This window comes from Microcebus murinus, chromosome 2, assembly GCF_040939455.1.
Source record: "Microcebus murinus isolate Inina chromosome 2, M.murinus_Inina_mat1.0, whole genome shotgun sequence".
NCBI classification, from domain to species: domain Eukaryota; kingdom Metazoa; phylum Chordata; class Mammalia; order Primates; family Cheirogaleidae; genus Microcebus; species Microcebus murinus.
In genome coordinates, this window is record NC_134105.1 from 96,785,682 (window position 1) to 96,797,421 (window position 11,740).

General features: G+C 42.6%; 1 long non-coding RNA gene across 1 annotated transcript; it reads left to right on the forward strand.

Annotated features, from left to right (window-relative positions):
* The first annotated feature begins 368 nt into the window (after window positions 1-368).
* LOC109730116 (uncharacterized) lies at window positions 369-11,519 on the forward strand. The gene is made up of 4 exons (XR_012923740.1): window positions 369-449; window positions 6,364-6,636; window positions 8,790-8,935; window positions 10,641-11,519. It is a non-coding gene; the product is annotated as an uncharacterized LOC109730116 (long non-coding RNA).
* The last annotated feature ends 221 nt before the right edge of the window (window positions 11,520-11,740 follow it).

The window sequence follows — 11,740 nt, forward strand, 5'->3', positions numbered from 1 at the left end:
AACCACTGCACCCACAGGCCCTGTTTATTTTCTCCTCCAGTGGAGGGGGTAGCATAGGTCAGCTGGAATGGTGCATCCTGATGAATATTTATTGACCCAAAATGTCATGCTGACAGACATGTGGACAGGCAGACAAAGATTTCTGTTACAGAGGCCTCGCTTCTCTGCTCTCATGGCTCTGACACGGCTGACATTTCCCTGCACGGGTCCTGACTTCTCCAGCTGCTCCCGGGGATGCGGGTGTCTCCCGGACGGGGTCGCCGCAGACACTAGCCCACATGCTTTTCTGGGGGCTGTGCTGCCGCCCAGGCCTCTACCAAACGGTGGCCTCAGGATGTCGGTTTCCTGTTCCCCCAACCAACACGTGCGCGCGCTGTCAGCTAGCAAGTCTCAACTGCAGTCTCCTCTCCACCAGCTCTTCCGTCTCCTCCCGGATTCTATCGCCAAGGGTATCGGTGGCCAAATTAATTATGCATTTTATTTTTTTTCTTATTTTTTATTTTAGCGTATTATGGGGGTACAAGTGTTAAGGTTACATATATTGCCCATGCCCCCCTCCCCCCTCGAGTAAGAGCTTCAAGTGTGTCCATCCCCCAAACATTGCATATCTTACTTGTTGTGGTTGTATACACCCGTGCCCTCCTCCCCCATCCCACCCTCCCGACACCCGATAAGTGTTATTCCTATATGTCCACTTAGGTGTTGATCCGTTAATACCAATTTGCTGGTGAGTACATGTGGTGCTGGTTTTTCCATTCTTGAGATACTTCACTTAGTAGAATGGGTTCCAGCTCCATCCAGGAATATGCAAGAGGTGCTATATCACCATTGTTTCTTAAAGCTGAGTAGTACTCCATGGTATACATATACCACATTTTATTAATCCACTCATGTATTGATGGGCACTTGGGTTGTTTCCACAGCTTTTCAATTGTGAATTGTGCTGCTATAAACATTCGAGTGCAGGTGTCTTTCTCATAAAGTAACTTTTGATCTTTTGGGTAGATGCCCAGTAGTGGAATTGCTGGATCAAATGGTAGATCTACTTGTATCACTTTGAGGTATCTCCATATTGCTTTCCACAGAGGTTGAACTAGTTTGCAGTCCCACCAGCAGTGTAGGAGTGTTCCTCTCTCTCCCCGCATCCACGCCCTTTTTCTCTCTTACATTCTTAATATTTTTTTTCTCCATTGTCTGGTTTTTCTTTTTCATTTCTCCCATCAAAGCTGACTTTCCTTAAGTTAATTTTGTATTTTTAAAACTTTTTATTATTAAGTATAAGTACAGAAAATCATAAGATGCAAATAAATGTACAGGGTAAATAATTGTTTTAATTAAAAACAATTAGTTATTTTAGTTAAAAATAATTGTTTTTAGGCGAACACTCTTTATTGGTTTGGCGGGGGGGTGTTGGTTGGTTGGTTGGTTGGTTGGTGTTTCGAGACAGGTCTCTCTATGTCTCCCAAGCTAGACTTGAATTACTGGGCTCAAGCAATCTTCCAGCCTCAGCCTCCCAAGTAGCTGGGACTATAGGTATGTGCTACCCAACCCGGCTTAAGGCTAACACTTTTTTTTTTTCCTTTTTGAGATGGGGGCTTGCTGTATTGCCCAGGCTGGTCTCAAACTCCTGGCCTCAAGTTATCCTCCTGACTTGGTCTTTGCTAACACTCTCCCAGTCACCCCCAAAGCCCTCTACATGCCCCTCCCTCAAACATCACCCTTCTCTCCCTTTAAGAGTTACCATTGTCCTAACTTTTATTGTAACCACTTCCTACTTCTCTTTATAGCCTTATTACCTAAGTGTATACTTGCAAACAACCTACTTTAGTTTTGCTTGGTTTTTCTGAGTATCTTTAAAGTGTTTTTTTGCTACATAGGTTTCCTCTCCATCTCCTTATTTTTCCTTACAATTTATTTACCGAAGAAATTGGATTACTTACCTAAAGAGTTTCCTACGGTCTCGATTTTCCTGATTGCTTCCCCATATAAAGTTTCATCTGTCCTTTAGTCTCTGGGTTTCTGGCTGTATCTAAATGCCCAGTCCAGGTTCTTGTCTATTACAGCATTCTGACCTCATGGGCGACTGTGTGCTCTTCCACAGAGAGCATGTGGCTCATGTCTCTCTTTTTGTGACGTTAGTAGTCCCTGATGTTGAATGCTCTCTTAATTCATTAGGATTGCCTAATATTCTAACACTATTATTCTTTCTTCATGAATTTGTAGAAATTGAAGGACCCATGCAATTTTTGTTTTTTCAGTGGTACAATTTACATGGTAAAGGCAGTTTAAAAGCTTAATTTTTAAAAAATACTTATTTCTCAATTTTCAGAAAGAATAGTTGGCTCCCTAGCATCTCCTAAAGACATCAATTTGGGTTTTCTTCTGGGGGAAGGAGGGAGTAATTTTATGCTATTATGGTGAGAACAAGAAACATGAGACCTACTCTCAGGAAATTTTTAAGTGTACATTATTGTTGACTGTATGTATGATATTATAATGCAGATATGAGCTTATTCATCTTGCTTAACTGAAATGTTATGCCAGTTGATTTGTAACTGCCCATTTCCTCCTCTACCCAGCCCTTGACAACCACCATTCTAAGCTCTGCTTCTATGAACTTGACTAGTTAGATACCTCATATTAGCAGAACCATGCAATATTTTACTTTCTGTCACTGGCTTATTTCACTTACTTAATATCATCAAGGTTGATACATGTTGTTGCATATGGCAGAATTTCCTTCTTTTTAACGGCTGAATAGTATTCCATTGTATGTATATACCAAATTTTCTTCAACTATTCATCTACTGATGGACATTTAGGTTATTTCTATATCTTGGCTATTGTGAACAGTGTTGCAATGAACATGAGAGTGCTAATATCTCTTCGGAATCCTGAATTCAGTTCTTTTGGATAAACACATAGAAGTGGGATTGCCGGAGTATATGTAGTAGTTTGGTTTTTAACTTTTTGAGATACCTCCATACAGTTTTCCGTGCTGGCTGCACCAAATTGATTCATACCATGAGTATGGAGAAATTAAAGATCTTGCACACTGTTGGTAGGAATCAATTCAGTTTTTTAGACCTGATCTTTAAGTAGTTAAATAAACAACTACTCATGTAATACACTGTGACATCTCTTCCTCTCTCACACATATCCTAGGTGAGAGAAGGGATTCAAGGAGAGGGAACACACAGCCCTGAGTCGAGCGAGAATTAGGCCAGCAAACTCAGGACCCGTGCAGGAGCCCAGCAGGCAAAAAGCCTCAGATTTGCTTAGGTTGACCTCGCATTTCAGGTCAAATGCATTTCTGCCTAAAGAGGATTATGTTGGCTGCACTATCTTATAGTCAACACATGGGAAGGTATTACAAAGAGGCCTCCCTGGAGACACTTTGGCTTCCTTTCGAATTCAGCATCTGATCCCTTCTTGAGAGCTGGCAGTTCATCTTCCATTATTCACATTCTTTTGTCCAACCTCTTCCCTCGCCCCCTTATAGGGAATGTCTGCAGACATCAAGTGCTTCTCAAGTCACCTTCAGTCGCTGACTGGCATCTCTCCTTCCTTTAGTTTCCCTTTAGGAATAGCTAGGGGTTGTGGTTCTGGGCTGCACTGGGGTGGAAGTTGGGGAGTGAGAGGCGAGGAGGCTGGTGGTCTAGCAGAACTTTTCAAGTTAAGATTAGAGTTTCCAGTATGGGCCTAACTGTCCTTTGAGCAATTCTAAATTCTTCTTCTTATAAATTTTTTTATTGACATATAATTCACATACCATATAATTTATTTTTTTGAAGTATACAATTCAGTGGGTTTTAATATTTTCAAAAGGTTGTGCAGCTATCAGCATTGCCTAATTCTAGGACATTTTCATCACTCCTGAAAGAAATCCTGACCCATTAGCAGTCACTCCCCATTCCCCCTCCCCCATCCCCTGACAGCCACTAGTAATCCACTTTCTGTCTCTACGTGTTTTCCTAGTTTGGACTTTTCATTTAAATGGAATTATACAATAAGCAGACTTTATGTCTAGCTTCTTTTACTTACCATGTTTTCAAAGTTCATCCATATTGTAGCATGTATCAGGACTTCATTCCTTTTATGGCTGAATAATATTCCATAATGTGGATATAGAACTTTTTACTTATCTGTTAATCTGTTGATGGACATTTGGGTTGTTTCCACATTTTGGTTATTATGAATAATGCTCCTGTGAATATTTTTGTGTAAGTTTTTATGTGAACATATGTTTTTAATTTTCTTGGGCATATATAGTGCTTAGTGGCATTGCTGGGTCATATATAACTCTATGTTTAACTTTTTGAACAACTGCCAAACTGTTTTCTAAAAAAAAGCTGCACCATTTTACACTCCAACTAGCCATACATAAGTGTTCCAGCTTCTCCATGGCCACAGCAACACCTCTCATTGTCTATCTTTTTTATTTCAGCCATCCCAGTGAATGTGAAGTGATATCACATTGTGGTTTTGATTTGCATTTCCTTAGGGACTAATGATGCTGAGCATCTTTTCATGTGTATATTCACTACTTACATATGTTCTCTGGAGAACCTTTGTTTGAAATATTGTACACACTCCTAGAGATACTTCCCTTTTGTTACTAGTTCTCCCTAGGTTTCTTCTTTTGCCTCTCCTCTGCCACTTAGAATAGCAGAGGAGAGCTGGAGAGGATTCTGCGCCCTCACCCCATCTCATCTCCCTGTGGAGAAGACTGCATTGCAGAAGGAGGAGCAGACTGGGCTGGGGATGAGGCAGGGAAAGGGGGTGGTGCTCTTGTTTGTGTAATTTGAAAAAAACTCCCCAAGTGAGAATGAATGGCATCCCATCTCTTAGTGCCTATCTCTTTCTTTAGGTCCTATTTTTATTTTTTTCTTTTCTTTTATTTGTTTGTTTGTTTTTATTTCAGGGTATTATGAGGGTACAAACATTTTGGTTACATTTTATGTCTTTGCCTCACCAAAGGGAGGGTTAGAGGCATGCCTTTCCCCTCTACAATGCTCACAGTGTCCTTTAGTTGTGAGCTTACCCCCCCAACCCCCTAATCCCTGGAGAATATTACTACCCCCGTGAGCACCATAGTGTTGATCAGTCAGTGCCAATTTGATGGAGAGTACAAGTGGAGCCTATTCTTCCCATCTTGTGATACCTCACTTCGGATAATGGGCTCAAGCTCAATCCAGGAAAATATAAGAAATGCTAGATCACTGTCGTTTCTTATAATTGAGTACCGTGTTTCCCTGAAAATAAGACAGGGTCTTATATTTATTTTTCCTCAAGAAGACACCCTAGGGCTTATTTTCAGGGAATGTGTTATTTTTTTTTTTTATGTACAGTACAACAATCTACATTTAATCAAATATAATTAAGTTGTCTTCTTCTGGAACATCATCATAACTCTTCAAACCCCAAATTCCATCCTCAGTTTCTTGCGACTCTATTTCCTTTAGAACCATTGGCTCCAATCTCTCATGTCAAGCAATAGAGCTCTCATGGGGCAGATGAGAAGGGCTTCTCATCTTCTTTACTGCTCCGCGACAAAATGCATGGGTTGTGCAAATATGCTGCGTAGCCACATCACTAAGTCTTATTTTTGGGGTAGGGCTTATATTGTGCAAATGCTTAGAAATCCTGCTAGAGCTTATTTTATGGGTAGGTCTTATTTTCAGGGAAACACGGTAATATTCCATTGTATACATATACCAAATTTCAATTATCCACTCATGAATTGATGGGTACTTAGGTTGTTTCCACGTGCTTGCAATAGTGAATTGTGCTGCCATAAACATTCGGGTGCAGATGTCTTTATTATAGAATGTCTTTTGCTCTTTAGGGTAGATGCCTAATAGTGCTATTGCTGGATCGATGGGTCCTATTTTTGAACAATTCTTCCTTTGATATCCATTAGAAGGGGGGAGGGAAGTGGAGGTCCTAGAAATCATGTTTCTTTGTCTTCGATGAAGAAAAGAATCCAGAGAAGCAGTCCAGGAATAGGTTGCTGAAGTTAGGACTGGCTCCAGGCACCTCTTCCTCTGTCCCCCCTCCTTTTCCCTGAGTCTTCTTCCTGCTGTGGCAATGGAAGGCTTCCGAGTGGCTCTCAGGTATCCTCTCAGCAAGGGACATAATAAACTCCCTAGTCTTGAGCCTTTGGGACTTTTTCATGTCCCCTAGGGTTTTATACACACACACACACACACACACACACACACGTGCATGCACACACACACACATATGTATGTAGTGGCTCACATGTTATCTATGTGTTTAGCACTATGCTGGATGCTGTGTGAGTACAGGAATAATAGATTTGTTTCTTTTTCTCCCATTTATTCAACAAACATTTTCAAGCACCTACAATATGCCAGATTCAGCGCTTTCCTGAAGGAGACCAACTTGGGGAAAAATAACTCAGAACCCAAGTCATCATTTGATGCATTCCATGTGGATGGCCCCCACATGAAGTAGAGCCCCAGAAGAGAGGAGCTCAGTGGAGCATTGTCCCACTGAAGTGCAGCATCACAAGGAAGTGGCCGGTGGTACAGCTCTCACCATTGGCCCAAGAAGCTTGGACAAGGAGCCCCAAGCTCAAGGACAGAGGAATATCATCACTGTGACATGCAGGTAGAAACAGTGTTCTGGAGCTATTGCATATTTTCCTGGAGTTCTCATCTCATACCTTATAGGAGGCTATCTTATTCCACATGATAATATTATTGATGGAGGTAAAAAGTAAATGTAATCTATCATCAACTGCTAGGAGGGTATTACCACATTAAATATAATCTTATTAAGCTCCCTGCACCTTTTCAGTTGCCTTTTCCTTTTTAGTCGGTGTAAATTAGTTCTCCATTGCTGGTTTCAGTTTTCTCCTTGATAAGCAAAGGTTTTGAATCCATCTTGATTAAAGCAGTGAGGCCCCAACTCCAGCCCCCAGCTTCCTTTGAAGTGCGCGTATACTCTATATTCAGATCAGCTGCCCAGGGCACAAAGAAAGATGAGCTATGAGCTGTGACAACATGAGGGCACCGGGCCAGATGCTTCAAGGCATTCAGCTTCCTTCTGGGAGTAGAATCACTTGAGAATTTCATCTCTCTGGAATGGTTTAGGTGTAGTGGAGGGGAAAACCAAAAAAACAAAACAGAAAATGAGAAGGAATATCTCAGGTCTCATCTACCCACTGTATCAAACTGCACTGTCCAAGTGAGACTAGGATCTATTTAGCAAAGCCAGTGATAGGCTTTCCAATGCTCAGGATTGCCCAGAAATCTTGATTCTGATAACATATCCCATTTAGTAAGTTGAAGGTTGGTTCATTAGGTGGAGGATATCAAGGAAGGGAAGCATGGGATATTGTTAAATATAATATATGCTATGGTATTTTTGTCATGTTCATGTATCAACCTCTCTGTTCTGTCTTCTGCCCTCTTACAACACTGCCTTCTTCTCTTTCTCAAGTCTCTTTGTTTTTTCTTTATTCTCCCTCTATTTTGTCTCTGTTTCTCTCTGTGCATGTGTCTCTCTCTTTCTGCTAAACCAGTATCTTCCCTCCTTTGCTTCTCCCACTTATTTTTTCTCTCTAAACACATTTCAAGTGAAAGTCATGGCTCTGATACTAACACATTTTAAACAAACCACTTCACCTCCTTGGAGAAGAGTCCTTCATGTGTAAATTATAACAATCCTTAAATTTCTTTCTAGTGCTAAAATTCTGATTCTTTGAAATATCCAATTTGTTCAAATAATCCAACTCTCTTCTCCTAAAATTTTTCCTAAAATCTGTAGAAATTGACTATGTCATGATTGACAAGCCAAGTGATAGAGTTCAATCCTTTTTTCTTTCTCTGTGGGGACTCCTCTACCTCTATCAATGTTAGAAAGTCAAACACAACCTTTGACCTGTCCCTGTTCCCCACTCACAGTCCCCGAAGCCTGAGAATAGTGATGTGCTTCTGCAGCAGCAGCTGCAGAAATTCTATTAGTATCAGAAGCTTAGGATCTGGGAAGCAGGGAGAAAGAATAGGAGAAAGCTGGAAAGCACAATTTTTAAAAAGGAGAAATTTTTTTTCTGGTATTGAACTCTCAAAGATTATTGTATGCAGCTTAGATCGCATGCCCTACCTTCTATGCCATGTATTTTCATGTTCTTTCCCAGAAAGAATATGTAAGAGAGCATCCCTACCCCTAAAAAAAAAGAATGATTTTTATTTTCCATATGGTATATGCTAGCAATCCTGGCAGATGACCACATTTATGTAAACATGCGGAGATACCTATAAATTACTGGACTTATCCCAGTTTAAGTTTCCAACTATGTACTATAATCATTACAGCTGTTCTTACTTTAGCCTCAGAAGATATTTTGGTCCATTTATATGGCTGATTAGTCATTTAGACTGTAGACTCCACTTATTACATGTTTGGGGGTGGGGAACATAGGTAACCACCAAAGGCACCAAGAATCTGGTGGAGATCCCCAAACCTGAGCACTCATATGCCAAATACCAACTGACCATCAGTCACCCAGGGCCACCCTGCACTTTGAGATGACTTCGGGAGAGCCTGGGCTGTCCCCCAGAGTATTTAGATTGACAGCGAGAGGCCAGGAGAACTAACCACCTCACTTTTTAAAAACCTGGTCCCTATCCAAAAGATCTGGGACTTGTTGGGGATGGGGAGGAGCCTGGGGCGGGTCTTAATAATAGTGCTGTAAGAATCTTGGCAGGAAAGACTAAACTGATCCTTCTCAATTCCCCCCTCACCCATCTCCACTGCAGATCTCATTGCTTAGCCCAGGCTGAGCATGGATGCCATGAAGGTTCCAGGGGGCTGGAGATCCTGGGCTCTATCCTGGTGCCCACATCTGGACCCACCTGCAGGGGACACCTAAGTAGCTGATGCCTCCCGGAGCTCTTTTGTTCCAGTACTTGGAGGAGTTATTTTATCATTTTTATTTATAATTAACCACGCAGTTTATTCACACAGCAGTGTGAACTTTTTTTTCCAAAGTGCTTTTATTAATATCCGTCTATTTTATTTTTTATTTGAGCCTCACAATCAACAAACAAGGTACCCTATAAAGAGAGGCGAAGATTAGATTTGACTAAGTTTAGGTGGGAATCAGTGGTAGAGGCTGGATTAGAAGCCAAGTATCTTGATTTCTAGACCTGTGCTCTTTCTACAAGAGTTCTTTACAATGGGGATAATAATAAACAGAAAACACTTCTGCCATCCCTTTTATTTTCATTCTCCTCTTTAAAACTTTGACATGCTTTATTTATGTCAGTTCTCCAGAGATCAGTTTTCATGAAACTCTAGTACTTTACTGGCTTCCCTCCATGCTCAAACAATGTTAGGTGGAATCTCCAGTCTTGTTCTGATTTATTCAGCAGATGGGAGAGTTATTATCAATATTTCTTCAGAGTTTGATGGGGTATTTTTGGATGATAAAGTTAGTTTCCATTTATCATTATTTTATCCCCAGTGCTGGCTTTGGAGGCTTTGACTTTTGTTGTATGAATGTGAACCATGAGGCTGCATTTAACGTGGCCTGTTTTCCAAGCCAGAAGAGGGGTGACCAGAATGCAAAGGTAAACGGTGGCCTTTGGCAACGCGGCGGAAATTTTTGCTTAAAGAGAAAACCAGCGTTGAATCAGATCCTTATTTCTACCTCTCGAGAGCTGGAAAAGGTCATAGGAAACATTTAGTAATTCCAGGGCAAGGCTCTTGTTTTCACTGATGCAGCAAATGAGACCCAGAGAAGTCAGGAGATTGTCTGAGATCACACGGGTACGTACTTAGTGGCAATGCCGGAACTAAACACCAAGTCACTTGTTCCCCGTCTGAGACGCTGTCTGTGAAACCTCAGGGCTTCTCACAGACAAGGGCTGGCCACACCTGGAGGACGCTGAGGGGGCTTCCACGTGATTCGTTCAACTCGGCTTAACAAACACTCGGTGAGGCCACCCCAGGGACAGCCCAGCAAGGCCTTGTGTGGAGCCCACATGACTCTCAAGGGCTTGGCTGTTCTTTCCTCAGCTCTGTTCTGAGGGGCACAAGGATCCGGCCTCTGGGATGTTGCTATGTCTGCCCTGGGAAATCCACTGCGAGGACTGAAGTCCGTGATTTGGGTGGATGGGGCCTAAGCTTTTCCTTTATTTCCTGTGGTAACTAAAAGAAAGGCCGTGGACAGGCGTTCCTACCAAACCGCAGGAAGATGAAAGGACGAAGGAGAAGGAGCACACTTGGGGAGGCGGAAGTCAAAGAGTTCCTGGGCCCTGAAAGGAGCCTTCTCGTTATTAATGGTAGCTCTGCTGCAGCTGTGGCTTAAAAATGAGCAAGAAGGGAGGAGAGAGAGACCCACGTGTGGGTGTGTGTTGATCTGGCCACCGGTGTGTGCCTTGGAGATCGAGCCCCACCGACACGGGGCGGCAGGAATCCTCACTGCCCACCTGACGGGGGTCCCTGCCAGCTGTCCCCCTCCTCCGTGAGAGGCAATGATCGCGGTGGGGGAGGAGGCGAAATTGCTAAGAATAGCCACGGTCTTTGGGACTTGCTCTTTTCAAGGAATCAGTGGAATTAGAAATGAGATATTAGCTCTAATCAGTCACATATGTTTGGGTTCTTAGCCTGTAGGAAAAGAATTTCTGACTGTGGCTTCTCACCCAGTGGAGAAAATGCATCCTGGCAACGTGGAGGAACGTCTACACCTGCGGATTTGGCCGGGCTCCTCATCTGCCCTCTGGAGGGGTCTGGACAAAAGCACCCCTTCCTAGACGCTGTCAGCCTGTCACCCGAACTGATTGGAAGTGGCCGGACTCCTGACTAAGCATCCGCTATGCGGCTTTTCAAGTGTGGGAGAATCTCAGTGCACACAGAGGCCCAGGTAGAGCCAAGAACTGGAGGCTGGAGGGGATTCTTCCTGCCCCCCTCACCTTCATCCTTTATCGTATTTGCTTATGTTCCTGAGCTGTGGAGGTATTTGGAGAATTAAGCACATAGTGAGAGGATGGTTGTGTGTTTTGTTTTACTTTTTATTTTAGAGAAAATAAACCTGCAAATAACTTTTGGGAATGACCAGTTGAACCCGAGTGCCCTGCGTGTGTGCTCAGTATTGGTCAGCGGGTTTCACCTGAGCAGGTGGGTTGCTCAGCGTGGTCACCCGGCCACCTACATCAAAATCCCCCTCCAGACCTCCTCACGCAGAGCCTCAGGCAGCCGGGGCTGCTGTGCCGTGAGCAATTCCCCGGCAGCGTTTCTGTGCTGACACCTGGGTGCTCCCCTTTTGTAAGCCTCACGCTGGCTGGGTCAGGTGTCTATTAATTAAGCCCCTTAGTTCCCTAGGATAACAACTCCACAAACTCCAACAAGTCATCAGAATATTGTGCTAATTGATGTCTTCTCTTTAAGCGCTACAAGACACCTCCAGAAAAATAAACAAGGAAAATCAGCTCCTTTCTTCTTCTGAAATAGCACTCTTCTTAGCTGCCACTCTTATTCAAACTCAATAGACCTGTGATGAAAATAAAATCTCCTATGAAAATTCTTGCCAACTTTTTAATACTTAAGTTTAATTTTATGATCCACATTGAAAGTTGGGTCCAGAGCCGCCTGCTTAACCAGAAACATCCTCTGTAAGTTATTTGTGTACAGATAATGAGTATGGATGCATGCACACACAAAACACCAGTAGAACTTTTAAATGTCAACACTTAGGCATTCCAAAGAG